Genomic DNA, 26,009 nt, shown 5'->3' with positions numbered 1-26,009 from the left:
ACATGATGATTACAAATATTAACTCCTATGAGTTGGCAGAGGTGGGGGTACTCAGTACCGGTGAGTACCCCCACAAAAAAGCCCTGTATATATATATATATAGTTTTTATCAGATAGTGTTATTATTAGTGTAACCGTATTGTTTAATGCATTTTTTTCTTTGTGTTTTGTAACAGTTTTTTTGTTTTGCGAAAGTTAACCACAGTTCTGAGGATGATCGTTAACTTCAAATGTGCTCAAGCGATCGCATTTACTTTTAACTTGTAATATGAGTGCAAATTAACTTATGTGCAAACAAACGTAAAAACCCGATATTGCTCGCATGCAAACGTTTGCGCTTCACTCGAAATCTGGCCCAAGGTGTGAATCAACAACTTGAAAACCCGGTTGTTTATATTTATCTCTCTTCATTGTGAGCAATTATGACTAGGAATTGCAGTGTAGTCAGATCAGACCATTTACAGCATTTTTCACAATACTTATTTTACAGAATTTGAACTATAGTCTTTCTAGAGGACATGTAACACATTTAATTTTACTGCAAATACAAGCATAAAGAATAATATATTTATTCTACAATTTTGCCTTATTTTTTATTAATAGTCAGCTAGATTACGAGTTTTGAGCAGTATAGGGAAATTAACGACCGCCACAAAAGCGGCGTTATTTAACCTCCCTATAGCGCTGCTATTACAAGTTTAAAAAAGCAGGCTTGTGCGGGCGATATGGTGGCATTGTGCTCCATACCTCACCCAAATACAAGCGCTGCTTTGACGTGCTCATGTACGATTCCTCCATAGACATCAATGGGGATAGTCGGCTAAAAAAAAGCCTAAAACCTGCAATCACGGAATGAAAACCTCTGTAACGTAGCCCTATTGATGTCTATGGGGAAAGAAAAAGTTACGTTTAAACCTAACACCCTAACATAAAAACCACGTCTAAACACCTCTAATCTGCCGCCCGCGACATCGCCGCAACCTACATTACAGTTATTAACCCCTAATCTGCCGCCCCGACGTCGACGGCACCTAAATAAAACTATTAACCCCTAATCTGCTGCACCTAACATCGCCGCCACCTACATTAGAGTTATTAACCCATAATCTGCTGGCCCTAACATCGCCACCACCTACCTACACTTATTAGCCCCTAATCTGCCGCCCCCAATGTCGCCGCCACTATACTAAAGTTATTAACCCCTAAACCTCTGGCCTCCCACATCACTAACACTATATAAATATATTAACCCCTAAACCTAACCCTAACGTAACCCTAAGCATAACCCTAACACCCCCTAATTTAAATATAATTAAAAAAAACTAAATAAAACTTTCAAATATTACCTAAATAATTCGTTTTTAAAACTAAATACTTACCTATAAAATAATAACTAAGCTAGCTACAAAATAACTAATAGCTATATTGCAGCTAGCTTACGGCTAGATTTAGAGTTTTGTCGGTAACGACCCGCGTATCTAACGCTGGCTTTTTTCTGGCCGCACCTTTAAAATAACTCTGGTATTGAGAGTCCACAGAATGGCTGCGTTAGGCTCCAAAAAAGGAGCGTATAGCATATTTAATGCAACTTCAACTCTCGATACCAGAGTTGCTTACGGACGCGGCCAGCCTCAAAAACATGCTCGTGCACGATTCCCCCATAGAAAACAATGGGGCTGTTTGAGCTGAAAAAAAACCTAACACCTGCAAAAAAACCGCGTTCAGCTCCTAACGCAGCCCCATTGTTGTCTATGGGGAAACACTTCCTACGTCTGCACCTAACACCCTAACATGTACCCCGAGTCTAAACACCCCTAACCTTACACTTATTAACCCCTAATCTGATGCCCCCGCTATCGCTGACCCCTGCATATTATTATTAACCCCTAATCTGCCGCTCCGTAAACCGCCGCTACTTACATTATCCCTATGTACCCCTAATCTGCTGCCCCTAACACCGCCGACCCCTATAATATATTTATTAACCCCTAACCTGCCCCCCACAACGTCGCAGCCAGCTACCTACAATAATTAACCCCTAATCTGCCGACCGCAAAGAGCCGCCACCTACATTTATTACATATATATTAAATAAATTATTCCTATTTAAAGCTAAATACTTACCTGTAAAATAAATCCTAATATAGCTACAATATAAATTATAATTATATTGTAGCTATTTTAGGATTAATATTTATTTTACAGGTAACTTTGTATTTATTTTAACCAGGTACAATAGCTATTAAATAGTTAAGAACTATTTAATAGCTAAAATAGTTAAAACAATTTACCTGTAAAATAAATCCTAACCTAAGTTACAATTAAACACTACACTATCAATAAATAAATTAAATAAAATACCTATAATTATCTACAATTAAACCTAACACTACACTATCAATAAATAAATTAAATACAATTCCTACAAATAAATACAATGAAATAAACTAACTAAAGTACAAAAAATAAAAAAGAACTAAGTTACAAAAAATAGAAAAATATTTACAAACATTTGAAATATATTACAACAATTTTAAACTAATTACACCTACTCTAAGCCCCCTAATAAAATAACAAAGACCCCCAAAATAAGAAAATGCCCTACCCTATTCTAAATTACTAAAGTTCAAAGCTCTTTTACCTTACCAGCCCTGAACAGGGCCCTTTGCTTGGCATGTCCCAAGAAGTTCAGCTCTTTTGCCTGTAAAAAAAAACATACAATACCCCCCCAACATTACAACCCACCACCCACATACCCCTAATCTAACCCAAACCCCCCTTAAATAAACCTAACACTCAAGAGTCTTGATAAAGGTCTCTTTGTGACCGAAACGCGTCGACTGGTAAGCACAATTTCATTTTCTATTGATCTAAAAACAATCTACACCATCATATCTTTCTTTTACAGAAGGATCATCCAGGGATTATAACAAAATATTTGCCAAGAAGATAGAATTTTGGGTTGGAAAACGGGTAGCAAGTACTGCTATTCAGTATAAAACACTTGGAAAATCACCATAACTATTGCTGTTAGGATTCACAACACTTTAAGGATTATTGTTTTTTCTTAAAGAGACACACTACTTATTATAATTTATTGTTGGATTATTTTTTCTATTAAGTTTTCACTGTTGGACTATTTTTTGGACTATTATTTACATTTATATAAGTTACTATTGGAACACACCACAATGTTTTTGTAAATTTTTGTTTTTTCATTTTTCACAATCTTTGTTCTTAATTCACGTTTTTTGAAGATCAACCTATTTTTTGACCATTAATATCTTTTGTACACTAATTTTTGCACACAACTTTTTTGATACACATTCTTTACATTGGCTTATTGCTGTCACAATATTTTTTACTTGACAATGCGTATGTGGTAAACACACAGTTAAAGGTCTTACTCAGAGCCCTACACATTAGTCACTATTGGCAATATTTAGTATTGCATAGAATCGAGAACATTATTGGTTAGATAATATTATATAACTGACTAATATATTTCACCTATTATGTGTATGTGGTAAACACAAAGTTGAATTTCTGTTGTGAGCCTTATACTTAATTTGGAATTTTTTAGGAATATTTTTTAAGAGCATTGTTTGCACAATTTTAAATGCCATATCTGCTATTTAACTATTTGTTTTAACTATTCATTTAGCTATTATTGCTGTACAAATCTGTGTATGTGTATATTGTAAACACAAAGTTGAATTTCTGTTGTGAGCCTTATACTAAATTTGGAATTTTTTATGAATATTTTTAAGAGCAATGTTTGCACAATTTTTAATGCTATATCCGTTACATAACTATTTGTTTTAACTATTCATTTAGCTATTATTGTTGTATAAATTTGATTGTTTATACATGGATCCATGTTTTTAACTTATTTGTGTACTCAATAAATTGTTTATTGTAATCGTTTGATAATATTGCATTAGGTCCAGACCCAGCCTTCGTATAGTTGGCGCTTTGGTATACCTTATTAGTTGCATTTTGTGATTGGCAGATGGCTGTCATATGATACAGGGGGAGGGGAAATTAGATTAAAGGGACAGTCAACACCAGAATTTTTGTTGTTTAAAAAGAAAGATAATCCCTTTATTACCCATTCCCCAGTTTTGCATAACCAACACAGTTATAATAATACACGTTTTACCTCTGTAATTATCTTGTATCTAAGCTTCTACTGACTGCCCCCTTATTTCAGTTCTTTTGACAGACATGCAGTTTAGCCAATCAGTGCTCAGTCCTAGGTCACTTTACGTGCATGAGCTCAATGTTATCTATATGAAACATGTGAACTAATGCCCTCTAGTGGTCAAAATGTATTCAGATTAGAGGCAGTCTTCAAGGTCTAAGAAATTAGCATATGAACCTCCTAGTTTTAGCTTTCAACTAAGAATACCAAGAGAACAAAGCAAAATTGGTGATAAAAGTAAATTGGAAAGTTGTTTAAAATTGCATGCCCTATGTAAAACATGAAAGTTTTTTTTGGACTTGACTTTCCCTTTAACTGGAATTTCCCAGAAAATATTCTACAGCTCATATCATATTTAAAGTAAGTGCTATTGTGTTGTCTATATATTGCTTATTTGTCATTTATTCAATTATTCTGTATTTAGTGGTCCTTTAGGATGCTCTTTTAAATGTACTTCATTTAAACATGAACTTTCATATTACTTTAAGGTTAAATTAAGTAAGAATGCTTAAGTCTACATGAGTGGTGAGGAAGCTACTAGAAGGGATTGTAAAGGATTATAGTCAAGAGTAAATTTATGAAAGGACTGATTTATGATTAACAGATCATGTCAAACTAATCTAATTAGTGTCTATGAAAAAGTAAGAGCATAAAGGTTAATCAGTTGGTGTGATATACTTGAAGAAGAAGCCACACAAGACAGATTTTTGTAGAAAAGACTGGCAATATCTGATAATAGCATCAAATGGATTTTCATGAGGTTTTTAAATACAAACCAATTAAATACAAATATGAAACTATTTCCCTTAGGTTTTTCGAAGAATTGTTGAACTTTTCAATTTCCGCACCTTGTACTCAATAAAAAAAAAGAACTTTTTTTTTTCTTGTTTCTTGTGGCACTTTTTACCTGTTTGCATCACATTTTTCATTGTTAAAGCTATTATGTATGCTCAGTTCACACGGTAATAAACCTAATTTTGTTTGATAAAATGTTTAAAAAATATAGCTCTAATCATACTATGAAATGCATACATACATACAATACAATAATCTAAATGTTATTGAAGTGATTTAAAATATGTTACTTGCAAAATCATTAAAATGATATGACTATTGGTAGAGCTGCTGCTCCTTCGCGTAGAAAGGAGCCAGTTGAGGTGGTTCAGAAATCTTGTAAGGATGCCCCCTGGGCGCCTCCCTAGGGAGGTGTTCCAGGCATGTCCAGCTGGGAGAAGGCATCGGGGAAGACCCAGGACTAGGTGGAGGGATTATATCTCCACACTGGCCTGGGAACGCCTTGGGAATCCCCAGTCAGAGCTGGTTAATGTGGCCTGGGAAAGGGAAGTTTGGGGTCCCCTGCTAGAACTGCTGCCCCCGTGACCCGACCCCGGATAAGAGGATGAAGATGAGATGACTATTGGTACATTTTTATGGTTTCCTCTTGATTTGCCCATGTATTTTCTGCTTCCATGAAGGTCTGTGAAAATCTTGATTCCATTTATTTTCCTTAATTTCTGAATTACCACTTTTTTAAAATATAAACTCATTTTTATAAGAATTTGTCAGCTGGTAATGGGGGTTTTAATAAGACAACGTTATTTCTTACTATATTTGGTGGTTTAAATGGCAGGAGGAGGTGGAGGATCGTGTTCTGTCTTGTGAGGTATGTGAAAGTTTAAAGCATAGTACCCGTAATGCTCAGTGTTATTACAATCTTTACCTGTTCTCCAGAAACCTTGGTCACATATCTCCATAGATTTTATTGTTGATCTTCACACATCCAATGGCTATTTTTAATTATGGTTAATAGCAGTGGGGAGATTCCGACATTTTTTTTTATATATTCTTTTTATTGAAAGTTTACATTGTTATATAATATCAACATACAAGAGCGAGAAAAAAAAAGGAAAACAGTAATTTTTATGATGCCGTAATGAGATCTCCTCTAAACAAAACATCTTGAGATAGCATTCATAGACAAAATAAGGATATATTAGGCATAGTCCACTGTTGATGCTACCCTTATAAGTTAATAAAAAAAATAGAAAAAAAAACATTATGACCATTATATGCCTCGGGCCATCTTCTTTTCTCAGATCTTACACATGGGGATATAAAATATACCCATGCCCTTGAGCAATTATTCTTGTCATTTATCCAATAACATAACATCTGTAATATTCTTTGGTAAGCATATCTGACTTATGACAGATTTAACACAAAATCTCTCATCTGAGTAATAACAGCATAGGTAGATACCTGAAGAAATTGTCATAAAACAAATATCCCACAGCGATTTCTGTAACATCACATAAAACCTATATACATAGTTTTCACCCAATGCTATACCTTACTCTTTATATATATTCTTTTACATGAGTGGTAAACATTGTTCTAGTGATATAATAAGTTACTTACTTTCCTTTTTCTAGATCTAACCAGTTGATATGACTTACTTTTTAGGAATATTCTTATACCTTATTTTAAAGACTAACTCTGATAATTTAATAAGTCAATTACAGTCCTTTTACTGCCTCTTTTAAAGAGAACACAAAACTATAAACTACATATGAGGACAGTGGGGGGAAAGAAGAAAAAAAGAGAGAACAAAAAAAAGCTTGAATATCTTAGTGAAATAACCATTGTGAAGGCAAGTCTTCTGCTACTACTAGATTCAAAAAAGATAACGTGTCTTGGAGTGGCTCTAGAAATTGTCGTTGTGACGACAAAGGCCATGAACAAATATAATTTTTCCATTTATTAAAAAAATGTCTGTATTGTTTTTCTGAGTTAGCTTTCAAGTCTTGTCTTTCAACTATCATCTGAAATTTGATAGTATTAACAAATTCACTTAAACTTGGAACCTCTTTTTGTTTCCATTTCTTAAATATTAGGTTAAGTGCGACCAGAATAGACAGATTTGTTAGATGTCTATCACCAGGGTTCTCAACTTGTTGTAAGAATTTTTTTTGTACTGATTCTAATTTTGTTTTGACCTTCAAATATTTATTAAGCCAGAACTGTATTTTCATCCAGTATTGCTGCACTTTAGGGCAACTCCATAGATAATGAATCAGGTTTGCACTAGATTTTTTACATTTAAAGCAGTGACTCTGCTAGGCATTGGTCCAAATACTGATTCTTTCCGGTGTTAAATAAAAATTATTAATTAATTTGCACTGCAACGCTCTCCAGTTAACTCGCCCTGTATCTTCTGCTGTCTGTTTTATACTATCAAGAATGTCCTTGCTTTGTAATGTGGTGAAATATTTCAGGAATTTCTCTCTGGCCCGATTAATATGGTTCTGTCCAGTGATTCTCATTATATTTTGATACCATATTGAAATTGAGTGAATTTCAGCCCTATATAGTTTAAGATCTGGATCTATATGTGGTTAATGGCTTGATTAACTCCAATTCCAAATTATAATAAGTGACATATTCTGCCTTGGTCAACCAGTCTAGTCCAAATTTTATCAGTGTGACATAGTTGTAGAACGTAATATTAGGAAGGGAAAATCCCCCAAATTGTTTTGCATGACTTAACTTCTCTGTCGGTATGCGCACTTTCTTCTTTCCCCAAATAAAAAACGAACATGCTCTATTATATCTGTCTATGTCTCTTTTCAGAATAAAGAGGGGTAAGTTTTGAAGCAAGAATAACAATTTAGGGAAGAAGATCATTTTAATCAGCATGATCCTTGCCAATAGTGAGAGATAATATATATTCCATTTACCTAGATCCAACTGAATATTATCAAAAAAATCTTTATAGTTTAATTGATACCATTCTCTAGGGTTTCTACCAATTTTAATCCCTAAATTGTTAATATATTGTACTTCTTTAAAAATATATTTCAAGCTAGCCCTTGTTTTGTTGAACCACAATAATTCCGATTTACTAGAGTTTATTTTATAGCCGGAGAATGAGCTAAATTTGTCAATAATCTCCAGGAATCGTGGGATACTAATAGCTGTATCTTGTAGAAACAATAAAATATAATCCGCATATAAGGAAATCAACATATTTTGAGTGCCTATCCTAACTGGTTGCAGCTCTTTTCTAATGTTGCAAGAGGTTCTAACGCAATATCAAACAGTAGGGGGGACAGTGGACATCCCTGACGTGTGCCCTTTTCTAGGATGATGTATTGTGATAATTCTCCGTTCACTAAAAGTTATGATTTAGGCTTTTTATATATTAACTTAATCAGGTCAACCAGGGATCCGGAGAAGCCAAACATCTCAAGTGATGTAAATAAATGATTCCATATGATAGAATAGAATGCTTTTTCAGCATCTACTGTCACTATTGCGACGTCCCTATCCTTGTGATGCCTGGACTTCCTCCCGGCGTCCCGGTTGACCTGATGAAAATAATCCAACATAGTTAATACTCTACGCATATTATGTACTGAGTTTCTACCAGGTATAAACCCGGCCTGATCTTGATGTATCAAGTCAGCTATTATCTTCTTAAGTCTATCTGTTATCACTGACATTAATATTTTATAGTCGTGATTTAGCAATGAGATAGGGCGGTAGGAAGATAATTTCTCAGGGTCTTTCCTTTTTTAAAGATTAATGTAATTATTGAATCTGAGAAATAAGGTGAGTTCATTTCTTTTTTGAGGTAATAATCGTTATATAGCTTGGTTAACGTCCCTACTACTACTTCTGATGTAATTTTGTAGAATTCTGCAGTGAGGCCATCTTGCCCTGGAGCCTTACCAGCTTGAGCTTTTTTAATTATTTTTAAAACTTCTGTTTCAGTAATTGGTGCGTTGATCTGTTGCAATGCTTCCTGAGATATTCTCAGGGTTTTTATCCCTTTCCAAAACTGCTCTTTGGCTTCCGTATATATACTCTCTCTAGAATATAATGTTTGGTAATATTTAAAAAATACCTCTCTGATTTCTGATGCATTGGTGCTAATTTTCTCTCCCACTTTAATTACAGGTATTATATTATTTTTTTTACAGAATTTCATGATCTTGGCCAGATGTTTTGCCGATATCCCCTGATAACCCTGGTATATTGCCCTAGACTTTAAATCTTCACTTGCCAATTTTTCTTTCAGAAAATTTTCCCTTTCTGTTCTTGCTCGTGTGTATTTTACCCATGTATCATTATTGGGGTTATTTAAATATTTTTCATATGTATTCCTCAGCTGATTGGCTAGCTGGATCTCTCTAGATTTGTTTTTCCGTGTCATCTTAACCATATAGGTCTTAACCTCACTTCGAATGATGGCCTTACCTGCCTCCCATAGGATTTCAGTTTTATTAATATATTCTTTATTATGCGCGTAATACTCTTTCCATTAATTCTTAACCCAGTTCACGAATTGCGCATTGTTACTCATGAAACTCGGGAAGCGGAATGTGTTCATCTTGTTCTGAGGCCTAATTGCTGGGAAAATCTTTAGACTAATAATCGCGTGGTCTGAGAGAGTTATATCTGCAATATGTGTCTCGATATCAAGTTTTAGTGACTGCTCGTCTAATAAGAACATATCAATTCGGGAGAAATTCTTATATGTTTTAGATTCGCAGGTGTATGACCGCTCATCCGGGTGTTGCAACCGCCAAATATCCTTAACTTTAACTGTCTTTGCAAAGTTTAAAATTTTTTTTGCTTCCCTGTGATTAGCCAATCTACGTCTAAGTTTGAATCTGTCTATATCTGGGTATAATGTGATGTTCATATCTCCTGCCATAATCAGGTTCTGGCCTAAATATAATAACAATTTTTTTTTAACCGTATGCCAGAATTTTGCCTCAAATCTGTTTGGACCATATATGTTACAAAAAGTCCAAATGATATTATCTATTTTTACTTGAAGAATGTTATATCTCCGATGGGGATCAAGCTCTGGTTTTATAATATTATATCCCTTATTAAAGAGTATGGCTTTGCCGCGTTTATGCTTATCACATGGGGTTGCAATAATCTCTGCAATCCAGTTTTTTTTTTAAATTTTCTATCTCTGAACTTTTCAGATGTAACTCCTGCAGGAAAATAATGTCTGGCTTATGTTTTTTCAGCATTTTTAACGTATTTTTCCGTTTAATGGGAGAGGTTATCCCCCCACATTCCATGATACAATGTTAAGTGATGCCATTTTATATATTTATATCTGTTTTTTCCTTGAAAAATAATAAGCGAACACACAAAACAAAAAAAAACAAAAAAGAAGGTGCACCCCCTCCCCCCCCAGGACCACACCCCCCTGTCCAATTACCTTTACTAATTGGTCCATAGCATTCCTAACTCTGTCGCTGCCCCCAATATACATTTGTGACTATTTTTATGTACAGGGAGTGCAGAATTATTAGGCAAGTTGTATTTTTGAGGATTAATTTTATTATTGAACAACAACCATGTTCTCAATGAACCCAAAAAACTCATTAATATCAAAGCTGAATATTTTTGGAAGTAGTTTTTAGTTTGTTTTTAGTTTTAGCTATTTTAGGGGGATATCTGTGTGTGCAGGTGACTATTACTGTGCATAATTATTAGGCAACTTAACAAAAAACAAATATATACCCATTTCAATTATTTATTTTTACCAGTGAAACCAATATAACATCTCAACATTCACAAATATACATTTCTGACATTCAAAAACAAAACAAAAACAAATCAGTGACCAATATAGCCACCTTTCTTTGCAAGGACACTCAAAAGCCTGCCATCCATGGATTCTGTCAGTGTTTTGATCTGATCAACATTGCGTGCAGCAGCAACCACAGCCTCCCAGACACTGTTCAGAGAGGTGTACTGTTTTCCCTCCTTGTAAATCTCACATTTGATGATGGACCACAGGTTCTCAATGGGGTTCAGATCAGGTTAACAAGGAGGCCATGTCATTAGATTTTCTTCTTTTATACCCTTTCTTGCCAGCCACGCTGTGGAGTACTTGGACGCGTGTGATGGAGCATTGTCCTGCATGAAAATCATGTTTTTCTTGAAGGATGCAGACTTCTTCCTGTACCACTGCTTGAAGAAGGTGTCTTCCAGAAACTGGCAGTAGGACTGGGAGTTGAGCTTGACTCCATCCTCAACCCGAAAAGGCCCCACAAGCTCATCTTTGATGATACCAGCCCAAACCAGTACTCCACCTCCACCTTGCTGGCGTCTGAGTCGGACTGGAGCTCTCTGCCCTTTACCAATCCAGCCACGGGCCCATCCATCTGGCCCATCAAGACTCACTCTCATTTCATCAGTCCATAAAACCTTAGAAAAATCAGTCTTGAGATATTTCTTGGCCCAGTCTTGACGTTTCAGCTTGTGTGTCTTGTTCAGTGGTGGTCGTCTTTCAGCCTTTCTTACCTTGGCCATGTCTCTGAGTATTGCACACCTTGTGCTTTTGGGCACTCCAGTGATGTTGCAGCTCTGAAATATGGCCAAACTGGTGGCAAGTGGCATCTTGGCAGCTGCACGCTTGACTTTTCTCAGTTCATGGGCAGTTATTTTGCGCCTTGGTTTTTCCACACGCTTCTTGCGACCCTGTTGACTATTTTGAATGAAACGCTTGATTGTTCGATGATCACGCTTCAGAAGCTTTGCAATTTTAAGAGTGCTGCATCCCTCTGCAAAATATCTCACTATTTTTGACTTTTCTGAGCCTGTCAAGTCCTTCTTTTGACCCATTTTGCCAAAGGAAAGGAAGTTGCCTAATAATTATGCACACCTGATATAGGGTGTTGATGTCATTAGACCACACCCCTTCTCATTACAGAGATGCACATCACCTAATATGCGTAATTGGTAGTAGGCTTTCGAGCCTATACAGCTTGGAGTAAGACAACATGCATAAAGAGGATGATGTGGTCAAAATACTCATTTGCCTAATAATTCTGCACTCCCTGTATAACCCTGACTTATCAGGGATTTCACACTTCAATGTTATTCTCAAGACCGAAGGCTTTAGCTTCATCCACCGAGTTCAGAGCAGTGGTACCCTCCATGCCAAGGACTATGATTTTAGCTGGGTATCTCATGGTGGCTTTTAATCCTGCTTTGATCAGCCCTGTACAGAATGGTGCCATTGCTCACCTTTTGGTTGATGTCTCTAAAGAGATATCCTGAAATATAAGAATTTGTTTCGTGTCTATTGTGAGTGTCTGGACTTTTCTATAGTGGTGCATTATATTAACCTTGTCTTGAAAGTTAAGGTATTTAATTAGCAACATTCTTGGACGTGTATTTCCACCCGTGGGGTATCTAATATTACCAATCCTGTGTGCTCTTTCTACTTGTAGTGCTCCATTTGCAGTTGAATCCCAAAAAAACTTGGGAAATGTGATAGACCCGAATGTTAATAGGTCTTCATATTACTTGGTCTCAGGTAGCCCCACTATGCGAATATTACTGCGCCGGGACCTGTCCTCCAAATCTTCAACCTTTAACTGTAGTGTATTGATTTTATCTGCATGTCTAGTCATATTTACGTCATATATATTAGTTTTATCTTCCAGGTCTAATACCCTGGTCTCCACCTCTGTTATTCTGATTGAGAATTGTCTGATTTTGTTTGAGAGGTTGGCTATCTCTTTTTTAACTATCTCAAATTGCGGTAGAATTAAATCAGCTAACTGATTTATTGTAAGTTGTGGCTCTAAGATTATGTCTGGGCTCACTAGATTTGTCTCTAAACTGATTTCTTGCAAAGATTTCTGTTTTTTATCCCTTTTTAAAGGCATAGCTGGGGCTCTATTTTTAACATTCATAATGTATTTTTCCATGAATTTTGTGGTGGGGGCCTTACTTGTAAATTCTGGTTAATTAGGAAAAGAAGAATATGAGGTGAGTTTATAATGTTAAATTTGCTTATATTCTTGCTGGGTATCCTATTTGTCCAGTAAATGCTGTTATGGGTTACAGGAACAGGCATAGGGTATTATAAAACCTTCATGCTATAAAATTAGCTTTATGTGACTTTTAAACAACATTGTATGATGAATTCAACACTTTACTTATCCTATTATATACAACAAGGTCTATGCATAATTATGTAAATAAGGAATACCAGTTGATGTGGCACCTAACAATATCTGGCAATTTCTAGCTCCAAACTTCAGATTATGGTCATTATTTTTCTTTATGCAACCTTTTAACTGTTCTAGCGTAATAACAGACAGTGCTGAAATAAAACAGGATCTCAACACTTAATTACGTCTACAATCAACTCCAGACAGTGTTACCCCCCTTTTTTTAATTTCTTTTTCTTCCCCCTTTCTCCTTTTCTTTCCTTTGTCCGCCTCTTTTTTTCCCCTTTTTTTTCTTCTCTTCCCTTTTCCCTTTTCGTTCCCTTTCCCCTTCTTAATACCACAGTTAAACTTAATACTTTCTGAAAGATATTTGCAATTCAGATGAGAATACACAGAGATCTTCCTATTGACAATATAAAGATTAAACAGACCGCTTTTAAGCGGTTTTCTACGTACTTCTTCAAATCTCTCTGTTACTTAAATCTTAAGTGCTTGGCTTATTACCGTAAAAGGACTTATTATTCAACCACCTCCAGCTTTATGCCAAGCTGCATTACACCACTCTGATCTTATCTTTATCAAATAGATACTTTTCATTCAATCACCAGAGTCAGAAAAAATAATAGAGCCAGTCCATTAACTTTACAAAAAGAGTTTCAACAATTTAGACAATCTGCAATATGTAGACTTGGCTCTGAGAGGGTCTTTCTTCAAAAATGTTTCTAATTGACAGTCTCTAATTATACATTTCCACAGGCATCCACAAATAGAGAGAAGCACCAAAGTCTCCACATAATACACATTGCCGCCCCACGTTTTTGCTTGTTCTTCTGTGAGTGCGTCCACCCTCTGCTTCCGCACCAGCTTGTTTGGGTACTGTGTGGCTTAGCTCAAATAAAAAAGTTTCTGTTTTTTTCTCTTTTTTTTTTTTCCTTTTTTTCCCCTTTTTTTATCTAGGTCACCGCTGTTTAACTTAAATCACTTTCCGTTTAAGTCCATTTTAGTTGCTCCTCCTTAGCCACTTTTAGACTTTGTACGATAGAACTTTAAAAGCTGCAGCTCCCCTTGGTTTAAACATTAATCACACTTATCTGCTTTGATAAACATGTTTATGTGACTTTGTGTATAATCAGTAGAAATGTGTTTCAAGCACTACAGCAGGCATATGCTATAAACCCACACCGCAACAGAACAACATATCTTGTGTATGATACTTGCGGTTTCCTTTCTCTGCAGTTCTGGCTTCGAGTCATGCTCCCGACCACTTCACCTTTATCTCCCACAACCCTGTTCCACCCGCAACACCTCACGTCTGTTCCAGGGTCCCGACACCGGCAGGAAGTTATTACGGAATTATGAAGATTTTGTCCAGTCTTTCTATGTAGCACTCTCTATCGCCACTCTTGCTGACACAATGTCAGAGTTCCTCGATTAGCCTGTAGCAACAATCACCATGCTTTGCTTCTTGCTGCTTAGTGTGAGGAGCAGCGTTGTAGTTTCCGTGTGTGGCTGCGGCCAATGCAATCCGGCCTCTGTATAGCACCTGCAGCTTCCGTATTGCCCTTCCCGCTGTGTGTCTCCCCGGTCAGGACTCTCAATATCCCAACAATAGGAGTCAGCGTACAGGGATGTCTTTTCAGTTACCAGCTTCTCTCGCTGGAGCTACAGAGCGAGTGTTCTTCCTACACGCTTCTCCCACCGGAAGTCAACCTGAGATTCCGACATTTTAGCAACAGGTTCTGGTGGGATTCCAAAATTTTAGAAACAGGTTTTCTAACTTCTCTATAATACAGAACCTTTACTTTTTCTAAATTTTAGGTACAGGTTCTTTACACTTTCTAAATTTTAGGAACAGGTTCTTAAGAACTGGTAAGAACTTTGTGAAACTCACCACTGGTTTTCAAAGATTGCTCATTTTAATCCATGCAATACATCATCAGCTGGAGAGATGACATCTACTTTTTTAACAAAAATTATTTGGCTGTACGGTCTTCTCAATATAGTCTTAGAAGGAGTGTACAATTTACATCACAATTTTGGATTTATTAAGGCATGCTGTGACTTTAAGAAGGCCTAGGAGGAATTAATTAGCCTTTAATTGTAGTAACCTTTTACATACCATATGGTTGCAGTGTTTGTTGCTTGTTTATTGAGTTATTTACTTACTCTGGTATTTTAGATTGATTTTTGACTCCCAGTAGTAAACTCTGACTCTTATTGCTGACTGCAGCTTGTTTGTGTGACTACATTTACAATTCTGAATTTTTAAAGAATCTGCTCATACAGTTTAACCTTGAAACATCTGCTAGGAAAATTACATTGCAAAAGCGTATAATATCACCTCAGTTTTGAAAATGTCAGGCCCAGGGAAAAAATTTCAAATATAGGTTACACAAACAATAGTGATCCACATGTAAAGTTTCTCATGTTAAAGTTCTTATGCATGCTTAATCGAAATTACCTACAACATGCTCTAAATTTGCATGTGAAGTTTTTGCATTTGTTTAAACCTGGATGTAAACAAGCTGATTAGAATGACTTTTTCATGCATGTTTACTACTAATCAAAATGGATTTCAACACATTGATGTTTTCAGTTGACTGAAGGGATTTTCAGGAAAATGGCCAAATCTACTTTCTGAAAGTGTTTCAACAATTTCCTTGTGACTGTGAAGTCACTGGGATCCATTTATCAAGATGTGAAAGCAGATTCTGGATTCCGGTGTTTCAGATAGTTAAATAGCAGCGGTCTTAAGACCTAATATGTGGCGGATTGAAATCATCCTGATCCAATCAGGATAATTGACAGCCCTGGATGTAAACAAGCTGATTAGAATGACTTTGTCATGCATGTTCACTACTAATCAAAATGGATTCCAACACATTGAAATTTTCGGTTGACTGAAGGGATTGTCAGTAAAATGGCCAAATCTACTTTCTGAAAGTGTTTCAACAATTTCCTGGTGACTGTGAAGTCATTGGGATCCATTTACCAAGATGTGAAAGCAGCTTCGGGGTTCCGCCATTTCAGATAGTTAAATAGCAGTGGTCTTAAGACCTAATATGTGGCGGATTGAAATCATCCCGATCAAGTCAGGATAATTGACAGCCCCTGCTAGCAACCAATTGGCCGCCAACCAGCAGGAGGTGGCATTTGCAATGTTAAATGTAGCCCATACTGTCAAATACTTAGTTCATTTCCCTCTGCTCGTATAGGTGGGTACCGGGTGAAGATGAAAGCCATAGATTGCACTAATTAGGCACTCAGGTCACCCCAAGAAAATGAGTTAATTTATAAACTTTTACTCTGTTGATGTGCAATTAGTTTGTGATCATTCTATGCACATATATTATGTGTATATCATAGTCCTTGCAAGTATTCACAACTCTTTGTTTCAGAATTTTATTGCAATACATTTCCTTTAGTGTAGTTGGTGAGTAAGCTACCCTGTCTGTATCTATGTAAATAATTAGCTTCTCTCACTTAGGCCCTGATATTCAAAACCTTAAGCCCAGTGCATTATAGCACTGCATGACATGGCAGTTATGCTGCAGTTACACTTTTTGCTTTCTATTTTTTATAACTTTACACTTCATATTACATTTTATTACATTTAAACTTTGTAATTTCTATTTTGTATTTTATTTTCTATACAGCAGTGTATTTCGAATTATGATTTTACAAATTCTGATTATGCTTTCAGTTTCCATGTAACTTTAACAAATCAGTCACATACTTTGTATATTTATGTGTATCTTTTACAAATTAGATTGCATGTCTTTTATTTAAATTAAAACTGAAAAACTGTCTTTAATTTCTATGGATAATCAAACATTCTCTAGTTTGGAGAGAGATTAAGAAAAGGAGAGGAACCTTGGAATGCCAGAGAGATGAGAGATGCCTTCTATAGAAAGCAATGAAGCTCTCTGGGATACAGAATTTCACATGGGAGATAGAAGGTAACTGGAGAACCACTGGGGCTGATATAAAGGCTCAGTTTGCATCAATTCCAAATTAAACGGAAATATTTTCACTACAATTTAACTTGCTTTTGTCTATATATTAGTATACATTACTTTTCTGTTAGTTAAAATACATGTATTGGGATTTTTGAGCAAAGTTCACCTGCATACCGCTGGTGAGACAAATCAGTGAGACCAGCTTGTTTAAAATGCTTACAAAATTTCACAAGACTTGTGAGAGAGCTTCACACATACCCTGTGAACTCCCCTGTTCAGCCCAGGGAACTGCTCTGCCCCTCCCACTTTTTAAAACTGTCAGTTTTAGTTGCAATGCAGCCATTATAAGGTGCAATGTAATTTATAAAAGCTACACAGAAATATACAAAGTATGATCTTAAGTTATTAAAGTAACACAGAAACTTTCAGAGCATAATCCGAATGTCTAAAACCACTGCTAGATCAACATTTAAATATATTATAATATAAATGAGAAAGTGCAAAGCTTAAATGCAATAATACTGAAAAGACCTAGGGGTAGATTTATCAATGTGCAGGCGGACATGATCTGCTGTAGTGGATCATGTCCACCGCACATCGATAAATGCCGACAGCATACGCTGTCTGCATTTATCATTGCACAAGCATTGCTCGTGCAATGCCGACCCCTGAACATTCACAGCCAATTGGCCGCTAGCAGGTGGTGTCAATCAACCTATCCTTATCTGCATCCGATCGGGCTGATTGCTGTCCGCCACATCAGAGGTGGCGGACGAGTTAAGGAGCAGTGGTCTTATGACCGCTGCTTCTTAACTTACATTTCCGGTGAGCCGGAAAGTACGGGGGTAGATAGCAGCATTTTTTGCTTGGTAAATCTACCCCTTAATCTGTTATGTATAGTAATATAAAATACAATGCACAAAGTGTAACAAGACTCTCATATCATGCAGTGCTATATTGCACTGGGCTTGGCTTCTCACACATAAATGAGAGAGATCTCGCTGTACTGGAGAGTCCCACACTTTTTTGTTAGAAAATTCATTGAGTTCAGCCTTTGTGAACTATAATTTCCCTCTAAGATGGAGAATATTTGAATATCGGGGCCTCAATACTCCATTCAAAAGATACCACTCCTAGGTCAAACACACCTTCACTCACAGTTACATTACTCTAGTGCATTATCTTACATGCATTTTTACAACCATCACAAATTTCATATAATTACCTTTTCATGTTATTACTTAAAGGGATAGTAAACACCAGAATTTTTGTTGTTTAAAAAGGTAGATAATCCCTTTATTACCCATTCCCCAATTTTGCATAACCAACACAGTTATAATAATATACTTTTTACCTCTGTGATTACCTTGTATCTATGCCTCTGCAAACTGCCCCCTTATTTCAGTTCTTTTGACAGAGCTTCACGTGCCGGAGCTCAATGTTATGTAATGTCAAAATGCTTTCCGATTAGAGGCAGTCTTCAAGGTCTAAGAAATTAGCACATGAACCTCCTAGATTTAGCTTTCAACTAAGAATACCAAGAGAACAAAGCAAAATTGGTAATAAAAGTAAATTGGAAAGTTGTTTAAAATTACATCTCTGATGCGATTAAAGACGAAGTTGCTGCCAGAGATTTACCAGAGGATCTCGAGGCATTGGTGTCTTTTTTGATCCTAATTGAAATCAGACTCAGAGAGAGGCCCTCTTTCAAGGAGTGCTTGCGGAAGCCTCCTGTTCCATTGTCTCCTACGTGTTTGTTCCCACCCATGCCTCCCTCTCCTCCCATGCCTCCTGGTCCCGAGTCACCAGGTACTGCTGAGCCGATGCAGTTTGAATTCAAGCATCTCTCCGTGGCAGAGAGGGCCTTTAGGAGGAGGGAGGGGCTCTGTCTCTATTTTGGGTTACAGGGCCACCTTTTGAAGTTTTGTCCTACACGGCCGGGAAACGCTCACACCTAAGGTCCTGTTGGGGACAGACCTTGGGTGGTTTATCCTCGTCCCTGGAACCGCTTAAGGAGAAACCTTTGGTCACGTTTGTTCCTGACTCAGCTGTTTTCCTTGTTCCTGATTCCGGCTCGTCTGACTATTCGCTTTGGCTCCTGACTCGGCTCGTCTGACTACCAGCTCTGGTTTTGACTCCTGGCTTGTTATTTGACATGTGGACTTTTTATTATTTTTTTGTTATTAATAAAGGTGTGATTATTTTTGCACTTCTTGTCTCAGTCTGATTCCTGGCACCCTGACTTTTTTTTACTTTGATGTAAATGAAAACATTAGGCAATTTAGTGTACTGATTTTTGTTTTAATTGATGGCTGTAATAATATTGGCTCCTCCATACACTATGGCTTCTGATATGCTCTGACACAGTGGGGCCGATTTATTATGCGGTGAATGCAGCAGTTTCCACGCGAGCCTTCAGGCGGTCTTATGATCCTTAACTCGTCCACCTCGGATACGGATACGATCAGGATGATTGACACTTCATGCTAGTGGCCAGTCTGCATTTATCGATGTGCGGCGGATATGATTCGCTACAGCGGAATAATGTCCGCCCGCACAATATTAAATCAGCCCCAGTGTCTCTTCCAATTAGTTGTATATTATCTTGAAAGCAAGACCTCATCCAATTAATTAATTAATAATTGTATTTTCAGCTTCATTGCTATTGTTGTTTTCCTCCTCCTGTTCTATGTTACTATTTGAAAATGTGGCTTGTGATAAATCCAACACTACATTTATTGGTATTTCATTTTGAGATGATATATTGTTGGGTGGTAGTTCACTTTCAATACTTATTTCTTTATTAGTTATATTACATTCTAAATTATCCAACATTTAATTTTCATTAATATTAGATTCATTATGATCCAATGATGGTGTCTCAAGATTTTCTTGTGAGCTTTCATTTTGTTCTTCTGCCACTAAAAAAAAAAAAATGTTTTTTGTTTATTTTATATTTATTATTTCACATACATATTTAAAATTACATTATCCAGAAACATAATCAAAATTACCTGTTCTTACTCCAATATTAGTAAGTCCAGGAACTCCAGAAACCATTGCATCTGGGATTAATTCTCTAATTATTTTTTCAGATTCAGAGTATGTGATTGGTACATATGTTCCACCACCTGTTTTCATTCTTTCAGTTTTTTCTTTTCCCATTTTTGCTTTAACTTTAATTTTTAAATCAGAGTATCTTTTTTTGCATTTGGTCACTGATCTGGGCCTAACACCTACAGCTGATACAGATTTTTCAATTTTTTTCCCATATTGAATTCTTTTCAAAATTAGAAGTTTTTGCAGACATGGATCCAAACAGTTTATCATAATACATTTGCATTTGCTGTGCTAATACAAGATTTTCCTCTTCGGTGAATGCAGGGTTTCTACCAGACTCACTATTTTGTGATGATACTCCAGTTGGTAGAACCTATGAATACATTTTAAATGTATTTTTAATAAAATAACATTACCATTAAATGTCATATTTCTTTAAATAAATAAAAGTAAATGTAAAATAACATATACAATAAATATATATAATATGGTGGATTATATGTACTTACCATTGTTAATATTTTCGTAATTTAAATACACTTGTTTTTCTTTGGGAAATGCAAATCGAATTTTAAGTTTACTCATGAAAGTAGCATAGAGAATTTCGCGCCATGAAAAGGGGACTTTTATAATGTCAAATTACGTAACGATTGCAGTTACGAATATTCACAAACACATTTACGAAGTTTATATTGAAATAGCGAAGGATGATTGCGTATGTTTTCACTGCAAAACTTTATTACAAAATGCGCAATGATCAAAAATGACGTGATCAAAGAGCGTCATAATAAGCAATTATGGAGACTATAATTGTTTGACGTAATTTTCAAAAAAGTGCGCGAAATTCAATTTACGAGGGTAAGTTTACAAAATGATTTCGAAAAATATGATTTAAAATTTAATAAAATATTTAATTTACAATTCAATTTAATATTTATAATTACAGATTGCAGAATATATATATTATACATTATTTCAACATTGAAGATTTCAAAGGAGAAGAAGGAGGTTGATAACACATCATACAAATATGATAGAAATATTGAATGAAAATTATGTTTTAACAATCTCAAGGATTAATTTCAGAACCAACAACCACGAGGACACACAGGGTATACAGGCCCAGAACATACAGAGAAAGACAATTTTTAAGTGACATGCCTGATGATATTGTATTTCAAAGATTTCGATTTAACAAATCAGTTATAATTACCCTTTATTAATTATTTAAAGATGATTTGGATCCTAGAACAAGGAGAAATAGAGCAATAGCAGGAATTGTTAAATTATTGACCACACTTCATTTTTTGGGAACAGGTTCTTTCCAACATACCACCAGTTCTATTACAGGTGTGTCACAAAGTGCTTTTTCCAGATTTCTTAACCAGGTAATTAATGTTTTCAAGAAAAATATTGACAGATTTATACAATTTCCAATGACTGAAAATGAAAAAAATATAATTAAGGAATATTTCTATGAACATTATGGAATACCAAATACTCTAGGATGTATTGACTGCACACACATACAAATTTGTGCACCAATTGATCATCCAGAAACATATTTTAACAGAAAGGGGTGGCACTCTCTAAACACTCAAGTTGTATGTGACCACAAATACAAAATTATTTCTCTGTTGTCAGCTTTTCAAGGGAGTGCACATGACTCGTATATTCTAAAGCAATCACTCCTTTATGAAGATATGAATGCAGGAATTTGTGGAAATGGTTTGATACTTGGTAAGTTATGTACTAAGATGTTTAATTGCCTAATACATAAAATAAATTATTTGTAATACTAACCATAAATCATACATCCAACAGGAGATGCAGGATACCCATGTTACAAATGGTTAATCACACCTGTCTCCAAACCAGCAAACAGAAAAGAAATGAAGTTCAATGACGCACACTCAAAAGCAAGATCAGCTATTGAACGTACATTTGGACTTCTTAAGAGTAGGTTCCATTGTATCGATAAAACTGGAGGAGCATTAAAATATCAACCGACAAAGGCTGCATACATAATAACTTTGTGTTGTATGCTTCATAATTTAGCCATTGAAAATAATCTAGATATTGATGTAGATTATGATTATGAACATGGAATAATTCAAAATTAATTTTCTTCACAGGACCCTGCTGTAAACACCAGTGTGAGGGAACACATGATTAATAATTATTTTTGATTTAAAACTGTATAATTACATTGCATTGCATTGCTTTACTTATGAATACAATTGTATTAATTTTCTTTTTATTTCAAAATAAACAGAAGTCAGAAATAATACATGAGTTTTGGACATTTAATATTTATAATATACAAATCTGAATTTCTAAGTTCAAAGTTGATAATACAATTGATCAATAGACACTTTTGAAAGAAATTACGAATACAGAATTACACATACGAAGTGGGTATTTAACATTACGCAAACAAAAAAAACAATTTGCAGCGTATGTCGAATGATGAAAACACGCCCATTTCGAATACATACACGCAATCAATTTCAAACACTTTCAATCATTACGATATTATATTCGCACTCCAGTGCGAACATCTTTACATCATATCATTTTAAAAACGAGCTTTCAATCATTGAGGCCCTAGTCTTTTTGGACATTTTCACTTACAAGACCAATTTTATTTTGACAGCATAGAAATGGTGTTCAATGTATAACTATCTCCAATAATACAGTCAACACAAATATAATATGTATTTCATAGTGATTTACAATAAAAGCAACAAACTGGTGTAAAAATGCATTATCCTTGCATTCTATTGCTGCTTGATAAATCTTATATCTATTTGCCCACTATATTGTTCCACATCTGCGGAAAGAAATTGTCAATAAATAACATCTTCCAATGAATAATAACATCTATAAAATCACAAATTTTCCTACAGACAGTGAATGATTGCCCCACTGTCAATATAATATAAAAGTAAGATTTATAATCTGTAAAACATGAAAAAGCTGAAAGGAAGACCATCCAACCAAAAAATGAAAAGCTATTACAGTGAAAAGGAGAATGTATTGTTTATACCTTGGGAATAAAGTAAGATAAAGATAGGTAGAATTTATGGAAACACACAAGTAATGAGTCGCTGCCTGATAGAAGAAATAATTTGGTGAGACGCAACTGGCAAACAGCTGACTTTGGTGCATAACAAATCAATTAAATAAGCTATACAATAACGTCTAAGTATTTAAAAATGGTTTAAATTTTTACCAAATTTATCTTATACTTATCTTATAGATGCATTTAATTATTAATGGACTGAATTCACTAGTACACAGTTGAGAGATCATACAACTTAACTTTTTAAACTAGATATGGAGGGTATCTAAACATGGTTGGAAGATGCAAAATAAATGTATAAAATGCTAATAATATCCATTTGTTTTTGTTGGAAAAATTTAAAATACTGTTAACTAAGGGAAAACAGATTTCATGATTTCCTTTGCTGCATCATAGCATTTTTAAATGTATTACAGTTTTTTGTAAAATATATGTTGCTCTACTACAAAAAAAAAATTGTTTTCTGTGTCGTGTCACTGTCCATCAACAAAGCAGTGGGAGATCTGCTTATCAGCCAGTGAGCGATTAGACCTTAATGCCCAGTGCACTTCCTATTAGCGTCAAAAGCCAAATAAGCAGCTTTAGCGTACCTTCTATTTCATGCTATATATATAAGCTGTAGAAAATGAATCCTCCCTCCTGGGTCAGCCACCTGGGTGCAGCAATGGTATCATGTAACAGGAGCAGAAATGATGCACTCTCAGGGTTTTCACAACACAGTGTCAAATTTATTGAATGACGTTTCAGAGACTGGCTGTCTCTTTCATCAGATCAAAAGTGTAAAATATATAAATACACCACAATATATAGTGTCACAATAAGTGCTAAAACACAAACATACCTCCCTCCATTTCACAAATAGCACCAAACATTGCAGTGGAATGCATCAATGCATTCCAGCACCACGGTGAACTGGAAGTAGCCTGTGAGGTCACTTCCGATTTCATTGTTATCAATATATAAGTCATATACAAAAGTCCTAAGTTACATTGCACACTTGTGTATAAAGATGACTTAATGATACACTCAATCACACCATGTAAGTGCTTGCAAAAAACTATCATGATTAGAGCCCTAAGGCTAGTTTAAAAAAAAAAAAAATCGGGTTTCCATAGTAGCCAATCAAACATATAACCACCATACTCATATGTGTAGTCTGAGTAACGGTTTCTAGATATAGTATCTACATCTCCTGTGTGCTTCACACCTTGCATTACTCATCCTGAAAAGTGTCAGTGTTGAAAAGCCCCTTAATACAGGCTTAAAAACTACACCCTGCCTCAGTGCATATATATCATGGTGACATGATTAAAGTGACAGGCATCCCCACTTATTTCCTAAAGTGATATTGCATCATACATATTTATGAAACACAATATTAAAAAGAAAACTATAATAAGAACAAAATTATACAAAGCTCAAAGATGGATAGTTGACTCTGCATATCCAAGTATGCCAATCGATTTAGTTTAAGATAGAGCCTGTCCCATGCTGATTCAAGAAGTAGTGCCTTAGTTGTTTAGTTCAACAAGAACAACATGCCATACCACAACCTTTGTGGGTCACTGATGTATAGTGGACCCTAATTGTATACCTTCCAGATCCCATCATCTGTGGCTATACGAATACGATCGGGTTGATTGACACCCCCTGCTAGTGGCTGATTGGCCGCAAATCTGCAGGGGGTGGTATTGCACCAGCAGTTCACAAGAACTGCTGGTGCAATGATAAATGCAGACAGCGTATACTGTCTGCATTTATTGATGTGCAGCGGACATGATACGCTACATTGTATCATGTCCACTCGCACTATAATAAATTGACCCCATAATATAAGATATATAAGAAAGGCTGAATTTCACCCAGTAACCTGCAGGAAAGAAAGTACCATATTGTCAGGGTGCCAGGAATCAGGTTGAGACGACAAGTGCAAAAATAATCACACCTTTATTAATAACAAAAAATAATAAAAAGTCCACAAGTCAAATAAGCCAGGAGTCAAAGCCAGAGCTGGTAGTCAGATGAGCCAAGTCAGGAGCCAAAGCGAATAGTGAGACGAGCCGAAATCAGGAACAAGGAGAACAGCAGAGTCAGGAACAAGCCAGGGATCAGGAGCCAGGAGGGACATCAGACAGCCAGGTAATACACAGGAACTCACAAACACGTGATGTAATAAGTGATGACATCACAATTCTGAGACTGCAACCTGTCTCACACGGATGATGTACACCAGAGGGCGTGCAGGAAATGAGCAGCATCACACACTCTGCACCAGATTCAACAAGAGAGGTGAGTAAAATGGCTGCCAGCAGCACATGGCAAACAAAGCAGGGAAAAAACCCTGACACATTTACTCCAATTTGATAACTTGCCCCTGTCTACATTTATATTCTCCACACACTCCTATTTGGGAACTTTGTCAGTCCCAAACATTTGCAGATAGTTCTGCTTAATTTAGTCTTAGGGGGATATCTATCAAGCCGTCAACCTGAAATATGCTGGAATTCCGCAGCATAATTGTTGCGAGCTTAATTCAACCTAGTTATCAAAGCCTACAGACCCTCAAAAGTTGAAATCTGTGACGTAACATACGATCCGCCCCTCTCAATCTGACACAGATCGATGCTTACATCATTACAGATGTTCCGAATACACATTCGGCACTATTTGACACTTTTTCAAAGTTATCAAATAGTTAACTGGTA

Source organism: Bombina bombina, chromosome 3 (genome assembly GCF_027579735.1).
Source record: "Bombina bombina isolate aBomBom1 chromosome 3, aBomBom1.pri, whole genome shotgun sequence".
In the NCBI taxonomy this organism is placed as follows: Eukaryota; Metazoa; Chordata; class Amphibia; order Anura; family Bombinatoridae; genus Bombina; species Bombina bombina.
Note: the sequence above shows the minus strand (reverse complement) of the source record.